Below are 14,323 nucleotides of genomic sequence, written 5' to 3' on the forward strand. Positions count from 1 at the left end.
ATTAAGACATTCAATTATTTACAACCAAAATTGCCTGCTCTGAAACAACCAGAATATGGGGATGCAGCATAATTTGATCTGCATATTAACGAAGGACTCTATCTAGTATACTCATTTTAAGTGCATAATTCCTTGAGATTAAAATGATACAGTTTAAGTATTCAGCTATTCTTATAGAATTGGACCCTTTGAAACAGTTCAAATGAAAATTGAGACTACATTTGAAGAGTAATAAAAAGATAAAATTTATTAAAATATTTGTGTATATTTGATATTTATTTCTATATAAATTAGTTTTGTTTAAAATTTTTCTTTCTAGAACATTAAAAGTAAGTGACTCAGGACAAGTTTTACATTAGATCAAATGGTGCTACTTTGAAGAATCAGAAAGAATGTGAATAATTATGGGATGGCATCATATAAGAATGTGTTATTCCCCATTTCCATGATAGTTTTAGAGTTAGTAGGGATCTAAGATATGAACCAGTTCAACTCCAGCCTAGAACTTAAACTCCCTCTCCAGAACCTCCCATGGCTGATCATCTTATCTCTCTTGGATTACCGTTATCATAATATCACATTCTTCATGTCCCTAATATTTAGGAAATATATTACCATAGATCATTATATCATGTTCTATAAGTTCTTGTCAATAATGAGGAAATATCTCATGGCCTTGGTCCTAGAATTCCTTAGTTATCCATTAAACAAATCATAATTTCTCTGGATAAACTATTTGATTAGTGATGCAAAGATATTTCTGATGAGAAGAGGCATTCTAGCATTCTTGCTATTTTCTGACATATTCAACTTTAACTCCTTTTTAAGCACAAAATAATAATTAGACTTTACAAAGCAGGTTTTACTCTCATCCCAAAGTCCAGTTATCAGAGATGACCAAGTAATCCTTGTTTAGAGAAACCTTTCTTTCAGTAATGAATCATTTAGTGTTGACCAGACCTGAAAATGTCATGGAAATATAGCCATGGGGTCTGAGCGTCTAAGAGAAAAGCCTCCGAAAGTTCCTTCTCATCTTCTCTTCACTCACAGAAGTCAATGAAAGATTGGCTTTCATTGTTAAAGATATAACTCTTTGTACTCTCTCAGTTTGTATGCCTTCAAGTAGGACTGAAAAGACCAGTTGATATCAAGCAATCCCATTAAAGTTGGCCAGGTATAAAGTTTATTTGTTCAATTGAGACTTAGTCTTTGGCATCTCAATGGGAGTTGACTCTTTTGCTTATATTCTAAGAAAGGAGATTAAAACTAATTCTTTATTTACATGTATAACTTCCAGGCATCCTTGGAAGATCAAGCTGTCATTTGAAGTCACCCTAAAGAATGCTTACTTCCCTACAGGAAAAATCAACTCTTCAATTACTGTGCATGAGACCCATTTTCCCCATAGTCTTTAGTATCCCAAGGACAAGAGCAATGTCATAGTATAAAGAGTAGATATGATTATTTCAATAAAGATTGGCCAAACTTGATTGTTTTATCATAAATTATTTAAATTTTTTTCTTCAGTGTTAAATTTTGCCTCTTTTTTCTAAACCCAGAATGATTACCACTTACTTTATAGTCATAAGGCAAATACGTGTCTTTCATTAAATGCTCATCGTGCCTGGAAATCCTTTTATCTACCCTCCCTTCAAAGAATATAATGGATTAAACATCTCTTTGGAGCAAAACACATTTGCTTTGGACACAGGGGAGATGCATTATTCATTTTTTTTAATTTGTCATTTTCATCCTATCTTTTCATGGCATGAGATAAAATTAAAATATCTTACTTATATTTTCCCAATCTCTATGAAAATAATGACAGCAAAAGTAGCATGCCCCCATAGCCTTAAAATTTAAGTTTACAGTATCAAAGAATTTTAGAGTTGAAAGAGAAATTAGAGATCATCCAATCTAAATTCAAATAAAGTATCATGTGCGAGTGATCATAATAATTCAAATTTACGTATCGCTTTTTTTTAAACCCTTAACTTCTGTGTATTGGCTCCTTGGTGGAAGAGTGGTAAGGGTGGGCAATGGGGGTCAAGTGACTTTCCCAGGGTCACACAGCTGGGAAGTGTCTGAGGTTAGATTTGAACCTAGGACCTCCCATCTCTAGGCCTGGCTCTCAATCCACTGAGCTACCCAGCTGCCCCCTACATATCACTTTTACAAAGACTATTTTGCACAACAACCCATTTTGCAGATGAGAAAACTGAAGCAACTCAGGGGCATATAACCCAATCCTCTGATTCCCAATTATGTAATGTATCCACCATACTCATGCTACCAAGAGTTGGCAAGGAAAGTGATAGGTAGTTTTCAGCATCTGACCCAATACTTCTGTGACAGGCTAATCACCACATTACAGAACCTCCTGTTCCATTGTTGGACAGTCCAGGTTATTACAAAATCCATTCTTACTCTAAGCCAAAAATTTCCTTTCTATGACATCCATTCATTGATTCTAATTATACCCTCTAAAGCAGTGGTTCCCAAACTCTTTTGGCCTACTGCCCCCTTTCCAGAAAAAATATTACTTAGCACCCCCTGGAAATTATGAAACTATTTCTTGAACTCAGAATAGAACGTAATACAAAAAAAGTGTGGCCATCAGCACCTCCATGGATCACTGCAGCACCCACCGGGGGCAGTAGCGCCCACTTTGGGAATCATTGCTCTAGAGTAAGATAGAATAAGCCAATGTTTAGTCTACTTTTTTCTTCTCAAGCAAGGAAAATGACCTTCAAGAAATTAAGCCAAAAAATAATAATCAGAAGACTGATTTTAATAGGGATTTAGAAGGAAGAATAGTAAAGATTAGCCATCTCTCTATTAAAGGCTCACCATTTAAAAGATGAGGTAAAATTATTACAACTAGTCATTGAAAAATCCTACTGTGAAATTCTAGGGAAAAATGATTAAGATTAGTCATTGAAAAAAATGAGGTCATTAAAAATCATATTTTCAGGCCAGCCGTTGATTTCCAAGGTAAGAATGACTCTATCTTTAAAGGCATTAGAAGTTAACCAAAGAGCTGTTTGTTTAAAAACAAAAATCTATTGTTTCAAAGGTCTTTTACATGACAGATTGCTCTTCCATTGTGACTGACTACTTTGAAAGGTTTCTCTAAGTTACTGGAAGCAGCCTGCTCAGATTCTGGGTTTGACACATTTTCCAGTGATCTGTGGGTTTGCCCATTTAGAGAAGAGATATTTAATGCTGATCCTGTCTTATCTTGATAAAAGGAAAAAAGAAGGTTCCAAACTAGACCTCAAGTCCGACAGTTAGTATATTATTTATTTAACTTGCCTGATTTTCAAGGAAGATTTCTTTCTTGTCTTTTTCTAGCCTGGACATAGCACCAATGAAAGAACAATGCCCCAAATATGGCAGATGTGATGAATTCCTTTGCTATTGTGTATAGGGAGTCAGTTGCCCAATAGAATTCTGTTCATGTTGACATCTGAATACTAATAGTTTAAAACCTAGATTTTTAACCTATGGGCTATGACCTTCGTTTAAAAAAATTAATCGTGTTTCAATATAATTGGTTTCCTTAGTGACTAAAGAAAGAAAGTTTTGGCAAGATTCTGTATTGTATACCATTTTCCTCCTTAGTATATAATAAATTGAAGTATCTAGGTGGTTCTATGGATAGAGTTCTGGACCTGGAGCTAGAAAGACCTGAGTTCAAATTTGACCTCGGATACTTACAAATATATAAGACCCAGGGCAAGTCATTTTAGCCCAGGTTGGCTCAGTTTCCTCATCTGTAAAATGAACTGGAAAAGGAAATGGCAAACCACTCCAGTATCTTTGCCAAGAAAACCCTAAATAAGCTCACAAAGAGACAGACACAACTGAAACAATTGAACAGCAACACCACAATACAATAAATGTTAAAAAAAAATGTTAAAAAAAACAAAGAAATGTTACATTTCTACTATATGCTACACAATGTACTAAGAGCTGGAAATACAAATAAGAAAAAGAAAAACAATTCCTGCCCTCAAAGAACTTACAATCGATTGGTTAAAGACAATACTCAAAAGAAAGCTAGAAAAGAGAGGAGGAGCAGAGGATGCCTGCCGCCATGTTGGTGGTTTAAACCAAGCAAGTCTGGCTTGTATAGATATAATTTCATGCTTCACTGGCTTAGACTTGTTTTATATCAGATATAATCAATCAGCAAGCATTTCTTTAGTTCCTTCTCTCCACTATATCCTTTGCTGGGTTCTCAGGATACAAAGACAAACTATAGGCATCCCACTTCCAAGGATCTAATTCATTAGAGTTTATGACAAAAATGGTTTTCCAGAAAATAAACAACATATTTTCAGACTTATCAGTTTGTATCTATTGTACAGACTTATCAGATCTGTATCTGAGATGAGTTGATTAGAATTTTATCATTAGGCTGACTAGAGGGTTGGATGAGATCACCAGAATGGATAATTCATTCATTAGACCCAGGACATTCTGAGCTCTGGCACAGAGGCTGGTATGGATCTATCCCAAAGACAGGAAGGCAGACATTTATTAGGAATCAGAGACTCAGGGCAAACACTTATTTGTTTACTAATAAATATAATAATAAATTTGCTTAATAATATATGGCAGATTGCTGTTTGCTTAATAGTTAATAATAAAATGATAGTAATTAAATAATAAATGTCTTTGATAGGCAGTGATATCAATCATACATACTTGTGTGTACCATCGTGAACTGGGCAAGGGCAGGAAGGAGAAAGTGAGTCACCAAAGGCATACGCTAAAATATTTATTCACTTCTGGCATTAAAAAGGAAAAACCAAACTGGGGCTGTGCTTCTGATTGTTAGGATAAATACTGAAAACAGCCAGGTAGTACAATGGCCAAAATACTGTCTAGGGTCAGGAAGCCATAAGTTCAAGTCCAGTTTGAGACCTTGACTAGCTGTGTAACCATGGGGAAATCTATCTGCCTCTGTTTCCTGAACTCTAAAATGGGGATAATGATAGGACCTGCCTCCCAATGTTGTTGTGAGGAAAGCGCTTTGTAGACTTTAAAGTGCTTAAGTGTGAACTATTCTTATTGAAAGCACTTAAGGTTTCTGAATGTTTTAATGTTATTGGAAACAATTACAGATAGCTTACTGGCTGAACCTCATCTTTTAAGTAGAAAGGAACTTGAGTCAATCACATTGAATTCCAGTTCTAATTTTTCCATGCTACTGTGTGACCTTTTGGCAAATTACCTAACTGGACCTCAGTTGTGTATTATCCCGGATGATCTCTTAGGTCTCTTCCAGCTCTAAATTTATGGTCCTGTGAATGCTCTTAAGGTAAAAAAAAAAACACATAATCCAAAAGAGTGCTAGTCTGCAAGAGAGAAATGTGGGAGATTTATTTTTAGTTGAGAAGAGTTCAAAGTCATTTCTAGGCAGTTATCTTTGAATACTGTATTTCAATATATACACAAGCTATCAGGCTACCACTCAATAATCTCTTTTTCTTATATAATACCAACAAGTCACATTTATAAAGTGCTTTAGGGTTTATAATATACTTTCATAGCATGCTGGGTAGTAAATGTTCATATGAGTTTGGAGGCTGTACCAAATGTGAAGCTCCCAGGGGATATTTCGGCTACCTAAGACTAATGAAATAGAATATAGGTCATCTGGTAGCTGGAGAATTTTAAAGGTCAGAGTTCTTTCTTCGGTCTCAGTCATTTTTGCTGCAGCTAAAATGTTCATGGAGAAAGAGAAATTGTTGGGAGAATTTAGCAAAATAAAATGAGAAAAAAGTTAAATAATGAAAATGCTTCATTGACCCCAGTTTGCTCCCAAGTTAGGAAAAGTTTAAGGAAATAGCTGGAACGTATCAACATAAAAATGCAAAACAGAATTTTACCCTCATCTTTGATGGGGATATATTATGAATCCCCTGAAGCCTGATCCAAGCTTGTAATGTGGAGTAGTTTAGACATGGAGCCAAGCTAAAATCACACTGGGTAAAATGGAGAGTGTGATTCATTTTTGCATTGTTGCAGCTTTTGTTCAAGCCTCATTGATATGCCCCACCATTGTGCCATTACTTCTGTATCTTTCTGGTAAACAGACTCTGGAAACGGAATAAAGTGGCAGATGTGGGTGCCGTAATTGTTAAGGAGGAAAAATGTGATTTTTAAGAAATCGTTCTTCCTGCCTGTGATTTCAATGAAACCATTTTGTGAACCACAATTATTTTTTCATATTTACTATGCCCTGTTATGTTGTCAGAATAATAGAACTCATTGCAACCCACCCTCAACATTGCCATCTATTGAAATCCTTCCTTTCCTTCAAAGCCCAACTCAAGTGATATTTCTTGCATGAATCTTTCCTTGACCACTCCCTACTCTACAAGACAAAAGTGACCAGTCCCTCTTGCCACTGTGTGACCTCTCCTATGTACTTACAGAATTTGAACTTGTCTCTTCCATCTATACCATTTATTAAGTATCTTTATCTGCCAAGGAGTGGTTTAGGGGCTAGGGATACATAGGCTGAAATGAAACATCTCATGCCATCAAAGACTTTTCATTTTTCAGCAACATGGGCATCTACATCAATTTTTGTTCATTATTCAGTCATTTTCAGTTGTATCTGACTCTTCGTGGCCCCAACTGGGGCTTTTTTGACAAAGATACTGGAGTAGTTGACTATTTCCTTCTCCAGGTCATTTGCAGATGAAGAAACTGAGGCAAACAGTGTGAAGTGGCTTTAGTATGCTCTGTTATGTTTTCAGAATAATAGAACTCAATGCAACCCCCCCTTAACATTGCCGTCTCCAGCTAGTGTGTTACACAGGTAGTGTGACCATATTTGAACTCAGAAAGATAAGTCTTCCTGACTCTAGACAAGGCATTCCATCCTCCATGCCACCTTGCTGCCTCATGAGTTCTAGTTCTTTCAATAGCACATGAATAGACATGGAGGATGGAGATAATAATTATGGACAGTAGTTATTCAGAAAACAGAGGATAATATGTCCAAGTCTTATACAGAAGACCCTAAAACACTTGGAGGGGAAACTAAAAGGCTGAGAGAAGACTCTTCATGAGGAGTCAAGACTTTGATGTTCTTTAAGAATCAGTTGAAGGACAATTTGGACCTATGCCAAAAGACTATAAAACTGTGCATACCCTTTGATCCTGTAATACCAATACTGGATCTGTATCCCAAAGAGACAATAATAAAGGGGAAAGGACCTATTTGTACAAAGAATTGGAAAGCGGGAGATGACCATCAATTGGGAAATGGCTAAACAAATTGTGGTACATGTTGGTGATAGAATGCTATTGTGCAATAAAAGATGATAAGCAGATGATTTCAGGAAAAGCTGGAAAGATCTACAGGAATTGATGCAGAATAAAATAAGTAGGACTGGAAGAACATTGTATACAATAATAGCCATATTGTGAGATGTTGGAAAAAGTTGGCTACTCTGAGCAATGCTGTGATCTGGGACAATCCTGAAAGACTTATATGACTGGGAATGCTCTCCACCTCCAGAGAAAGAACTGTTGGAGTTATCTTTCATATCACTGTATTTATGGTTTTATTTGGAGGTTTTAGTTATGTATGAGTTTGCTCTTATAACAATGACCAATATGGAACTATTTTGCATGCCAATGAAAATTTTGAAAAAAGAATCAATTGAAGGGGCAACTAGGTAGCACATCGTATAGAGCATGAGGCCTGGAATCTAGGGGAATTTAGGTTCAAATCTGGCCTCAGACACAGACTTCCTAGCTGTGTACCCCTGGGCAAATTGCTTAACCCCTTTGCCTAGCCCTTGTAACTAGGGCAGAAAGTAAGAATTTTTTTAATTGTTTAAGGGGTAGCTAGTAGCACAGTGGATAAAGCACCAGTCCAGGAGGACCTGGGTTCAAATCTGGCCTCAAACACTTCCTAACTTTGTGATCCTGGGCAAGTCACTTAACCCTGATTGACTAGCCCTTGCTGCTCTTCTGTCTTATAATTAACTCTACGATAGAAGGCAAAGGTTAAAAAAAAAAAAGAATAGGTTGAAATTCAGCAGTAATATGCCATAAGTTATGTTCTAACAACTCCTAAGTGGTTTCTGAAGTGTTAGTAGGCCAAGTATATTCTAAAGAATGGAATTCTAAGTCATGGAAATATTTGTAAAAATTTATTTAGCATCTATGTGTCAGATACTATGCTAAGTACTGGGGCAAAAGACAAATGGCAAAAAAAAAAAAAAAAAAAAAAAAAAAAGAGAGAGAGAGAGAGACAAAAGAGATTTCTAGCCTTCAAGGAGTTCACATTTTAAAGGAAAAAGACAACACAGAAAGGGGGAGTTTGGGAACAGTACATGATTTGGGGTGTGATAAAAATCCAGAGGAATGAAACCGATGGGAAATGAAGACATGGCTACCCTGGGTGTCCTCCTTAAATGAGGAATCTAGAAGGAGATCTTTCCTTTTAGTCTAGTCTCTATCTTCTCCTATCAGATGGTGGGGTTGAGGGTGGGCTAGGGGTAGTGGGTACTCAGGACATGTGAGTTTTATAACTGTTGCCATCTTGGAGGATGATGAGATTCTGGAGGACATGATGAAAATGTCCAGAAGAGTTCAGGAACAATGGAATGATGCACTTGATGGAGATAGATTTGTGATTGGTGATTGTTATACAGTACTGGAATGCACTGCATTCATTTTGTACACAGACTGTAGAGTTGGCAATCCAGTTTATAAGTATAACAAAGGAAACCTTTAAAGTATATATGGGTTCCCTTGCACATTGTGGGACTTGACATGGTGCCCCCACGGTCAGGAAGATCCATGCAAAATTTCTTGACCCTCCCTTCCTCCCAGAGAAGTCATCTGAATTTTTCCTTTTTCCTTTTTTGGGGTATTTGCAGCACCTTATATGCATTTATGTTATTAAACTTTGGAGATATTTTTTACATTTCTAGCCTTTGCATGTTGTCTGCGGGCTTTCGTATTCTTTTTGCAAACTTTAGCTTTTTACTTATTTTAACTTTAAAAAAGAAATTGTCTATATTTATGGTATTAAAAAAGAAAATATCTTGACTTTATACAGTCCGATACTTATATTTTATTCCTTTTTAAATTTCTAAACTTTTTCTGTGTTGTCTGTTGGCCTTCACATGCCATCTGTGGCTTCTGCAAAACTCCCCCAAATTCCTATTTAATTTCCTATGCCAACCTGCAATCTATCAACACCACAATGGGGAAAGTCCCGATGTGGAAGGGATAACCGTAGTAGTATTTTTCACATAAATAAGCATAAACACATACTAGAAAAAAAACTAGAAAAAGATTTTGAACAAATAAAATTGATAGATATCACCTTTGGGAGATCAAATAATCTTACAAATAAATTTCTTAAAACATTACTTTGTCTTTAACTATTTGAGTCACAAGGTAAAGCTTGACATTGGGAAATGCATTCAACATAAATACATTTTGATTTATTTGGGGATGAAAAACCTACCCATTTAGCCATTTCCCTCAGGAAGGTTTTGTAGCTCTTATCGTACCCACTGTTTAAAGTGTCAAAATATGTTTTTCTTTAAAACTTGGGGAAATGGTTTATGATACCTTATAATTTCCCTTTCTTCTGAGAAGTAATTGATCGACTTTCTGGTTCTCCTCATTGCTCCCTGCAGCAAATTTAAACTCCTAACATGATTCAATCTTTTTTGCTATATAGCATTTATTCATAAGGGAGCTCATTTCTCCCTTATAGTCTGTTATAACTCATGTATTTTCTCCTTTTTTCTTTTTCTGTCCTCTCTTCTCAGATGGCACCAATTCTATTCTGTGTTCACAAGACCAAGTTAAACTTCTTCTTAGACCTAGTCTGCCTGAACCCCAGAAGTCAGAATTTGGAGCAATGGGCAGAAGTTGGCAAGGAGCAGATTTCAGTGCCAGATGAGGAAAAAACTTGAACTCTGTCCTAAAGTGCAATAGACTGTTTTAGGAGGTCGTGGGCACCCCTCATTAAAGTTACTTAAGCAAAGGCTGGATGACCATTTTTTAACTACAGTAGAAAGTAAATTCTCTTTAGGATGACCTCTGAGATTTTGTGATTCTTTGGACTTCATTATCTTTTCTGTAAAATGGGTATGTCGAACAAGATAATATCTAAAGTCTCTTCCAGTTCAGAGGCCCATGAGCCTCTCTCTCTTTCTCAAACTACCTCCTTAAATCTATCTTCCACTAAAAAGATATTTTCCTTCTTTTTTTAATTAATAGCACTTTTAAACAATTATTTCACTTATACCATTTTTTTCATTGTTACTCCTCCTTTCTTGGCCTCTTTTTCAATAGCGTACTTTCCTTTTCAGAAAGAATTCGTTCCAATCAAAACAAGCTAAGACACTGGCCACCTGTCAACACAGTTTCATTTCACATCTATCTTCAAATCATCTTTCTGTAGACAGGAGAGAGGCATGCCCTGCTTAGTGTCCCTAGAATTAAAGTTTTCATTTCTTTCAGTAAGCTTTTCCTTGCATCATTATGGTCATTGTATAGAGTACTCTCCTATTTTTGTCTACTTTGCCATTGTTATTGCTCAGTTGTTTTTCAATCTTGTCTAACTCTTCATGACCCCATTTGGTATTTTCTTGGCAAAGATACTGGAGTGGCTTGTCATTTCCTTCTCCAGTTAATTTTACAGATGAGGAAACTGAGGTAACCAAGATTAAGTGTCTTTTCCCAGGAGTTAGAAAGTGTCTGAAGCTGAATTTGAACTCAGGAAGAGTAATCTTCTAATTAAGCCCAATACTCTATCCATTGTACCACCTAATTTGCTATTATATTAGTTCATGGGAGTTATAAGTTCTTTTCTAATTAAATTAAAGCATTAATTTGTCTAATGAAATGAGCAGAAATAATTGCTCCATCACTAATATCCTCCTCACTTTTCTCTCTCTAGTCAAATCTTGCCTCTTCTTTAAAGCCCAGCTCAACTCCCACAAAATCCCTTGCTGATTTCTTCCTTTGCATCCTCCTGGAGTCCTGTCTGTCTGTCACACATTTTAATGACTTAACATTTTCTTGTCTTGTTTGTTTTCTCACTGTTCTCTGTGTTAAATTCTATAAAATTATAAATTCATGAAGTGCAGGGACCACTTTTGTAATACACATTTTATACATGTTTAAATTTAGCACAAGACAAACAAGAGTACTAATCATAGTAGTAGACATCAGCAGTAAATGCTTATAAACCAAACTGAAGCCTTACTTTCAATCATCTGCTTTAATGAGCTTCCTAATTTTATTTTACATGGCAACTGCTCTTAAAGGGGAATGAGTTAAGCTAAACTTAGCCAAATTATTTAGGTTGTAATTAAATAAACAAACCAGAGATTGGACCATGCATGCCTCCTCCCCTTGATTTTCTCTTCTTTTTTTTTGTCTTTTATGCTGTTCATGTCCTCCCGATCTTCAACCCTGGATCTACCCTAGCCATTTTTTCTTCTCCCCTCCTTCTTTTAAGTTGCTGAACATTACTGGGAGGGGATATTACTCTGCTCACTGGATACCACCCCATAAATTCATCCTCTCTATTCTTAATTGGATTGAAAACTGCTGCATGACCATTTTTAAATTTCCCTCTGTTTAGCAGCTATTACAAATATTATTTCCTTATAGTCTCTACCCATGTCCTTATCTCTTATTATACTGAAAAATAAAATAAAATCTTTCATGAACTCACTCATCTTCCCTGTACCATACCTGAGAACACATCTTTGTGTCTTCATCCACTGTGTTCTCTTTTCTTCTTGGCTCAGAGGAAGAGGTGGCCCTTTTCCTTCCCAAAGCCAACCTCTTGACTCTAATACTTGATATTCTCCTGGTTTCACTAGGTTTTTACCATCAGTCAATCCACCATTTTCTCTTTCATCTTCAATCTCTCTCTAGAAAGTAGAGGGATGAGGGAGAGGAAAGATGGAGAAGAATATATTACCTATACCAGTGCTAATAGCTCACTGTAAGAAATTCAGTAAGTATGAAACATCTGTGTTACTCTTTTAATTTAGATAATTTCCCAAAAGTGTTCAAAGGTGTTAACTATTAATGCTTCTCTTCAGTTGACAGAGATATCCTTTTTCACTTGGGAAAGGGAGGAAATTACTGAAGTGTCCTCCAGGGCTTTGAAAGATATTCTTTAATGGCATTTTAAAAGAAGCTGGTAGCAAATTTTACTTACAAAGGAAAAAAGTCTTCTATTTTGTGCTTACAAAGAGTAGAATCTTGAGACTGATAAAAAAAAATGGGTGAACTTCTATTCAGACCACATTCTGAAGCTGCTAAGACCAAAAGGAAAAAAATGTAACCCGAAAGACAAGTAATAATATTTCCCCTGGAAATATGTCTTGAAATTTGAGATAGGAGAAAAAAATGTATTTTGGGGTGAGCATTTGTTATTGAGTTGAACAGAGAGCAAGGATGTTTTTCTTGATATTCAGAAGGGCATGCTGCTTCATGTGTTTCAGCTCAGAGTTATTTTCAGGTTTGTGTGGCCTTCTCAGTGGAGTGTTAGTAACTCATTCTGGATACACATCTTAGTAAGAATTTCTTTAACCAGTGGAAAAATTGTAATACATAGATTGGCCCTTAAAATACTCTCTCTCATCACTATCATCTTCATTGTTTATACACATATAATTTATATATTTCTTTATATATAGTTTTATATAGTTATATATAGATATATAGTTATATTTTTATATATGTATATTTAATTATAGAGTTCTACATACATTATCTCATGAACCTCTTAAGAAAATCCTTGAGATAGGTTCTACATTCATTATTATCTCCATTTTACAGATGGATCAAACCAAGGTTGGTTAATCCGTGGTCACATGACTAAAAAAGTATTGGAATCCAAGTCATTCTGATTCCAAGTTCATTTGTCTATCTTTTGACATAAAATCAAAGAACAAGAGAAGATTAAATCATTAGATATAATACATTATTAGGTGAGATTAGATATTAGTATCCCCCATTTTAGCTAATCCTTTCACTTTCCAGGCTGTGTGTTACAGTGGTTCTGGTTTCTGAGAACCTAGGTTAAAATCTGTCTCTGCTACTTTCATTTATTATAAGATATGACTTCTCAGAATGGAGAAAAGTGCAATAAGAAATATCGTGAGGCTGTACAACCTTAGTCAAGTCACTTAAACTCTTTGAGCCTCAGTTTCTCCATCTGTAAAATAAGGATATTGGACTAAATGGCCACTGAAGTCCCTTCCAGCTCTCAATATATGATCTTAGGAAGTTAGGTTCAGAGAAGTTAGGTTTCTGGGACAAGGTTACACAGTCATTCTTATACTTTTCTCTATTTTGTATTGAAAAGATGCCAGATCTTTTTATTTTTTTCCTGAACCCTTACCTCCTAGCTTGGTATCCGTAATAAGGCAGAAGAACAGTAAGGGTTAGGCAACTGGAGCTGGGTGACTTTGCTCAGTGTCCCATAGCTAGGAAGTGGCTAAAGACAAATTTGAAAACAGCTCCTCCCAACTCTAGACCTGGCACTCTTTCCATTGTTCACTACCTAGCTGCCCCAATGCCTGATTTTATAATAAATGAAAGCCTAACAAATAGCCAAATAAATGCTCACTCTACAGAGAAACAAGTTTCCTTTATTTCTCTCTGCCTTATTATCTCTTCATTCCTTCAGATACTCCTGATTTCCCTTATAATTCATTTTGCTCCTAGACATAGACTTAATCCATTCACCCTACTCTTGGCTTATATATGCTAGTTGTTTGTTTACATAGTTCTGCTATATTCTATGGTCATTTAGCTAGATGGCTACCATGGACCTGGAGGCACAAAGACCTGAGTTCACATCCAGCCTCAGACATTGAATAGCTGTGTGACCCTGGACAAGTCATTTAAACCATGTTTGCTTCAGTTTCCTCATGGAGGGAAGGACATGGCAAACCATTCAAGTAACTTTGCTTTTTATAAAAAAAAAAAAAACTCCAAATGGGTCACAAAGAGTCAGATACAACTGGAACAATTGAATAACAATGAAAGTTATGTACTGACAAGTATATATGTGTGTATGTAAGTACCCACAAGAACCTAGGGGTAAACTTGATGTGATGAAAATTCATGTCTACTACTCACAGCTGTATCTTTAGAGCTCTCAACAGTGTGTTTCTCATTTACATAAATCAGGCACAGTGGCATAATTAACTCCTAATCATAGAACATTTACTAACCAAAAAGACAAAAGCAGGAGTAATCAACAAAACATTTGCTTGTGAGAAGGCAAAATAAAGAA

The 14,323-nt window shown here is 35.9% G+C and overlaps 1 protein-coding gene across 1 annotated transcript in view; it reads left to right on the top strand.

The window, feature by feature from the left end:
- Positions 1–14,323, top strand: part of GRIP1 (glutamate receptor interacting protein 1) — a 491,773-nt gene that overhangs the window by 290,079 nt on the left and 187,371 nt on the right. The gene's annotated exons all lie outside the window — the stretch shown is intronic.

The sequence above is a fragment of the Gracilinanus agilis genome, chromosome 5, assembly GCF_016433145.1.
Source record: "Gracilinanus agilis isolate LMUSP501 chromosome 5, AgileGrace, whole genome shotgun sequence".
In the NCBI taxonomy this organism is placed as follows: domain Eukaryota; kingdom Metazoa; phylum Chordata; class Mammalia; order Didelphimorphia; family Didelphidae; genus Gracilinanus; species Gracilinanus agilis.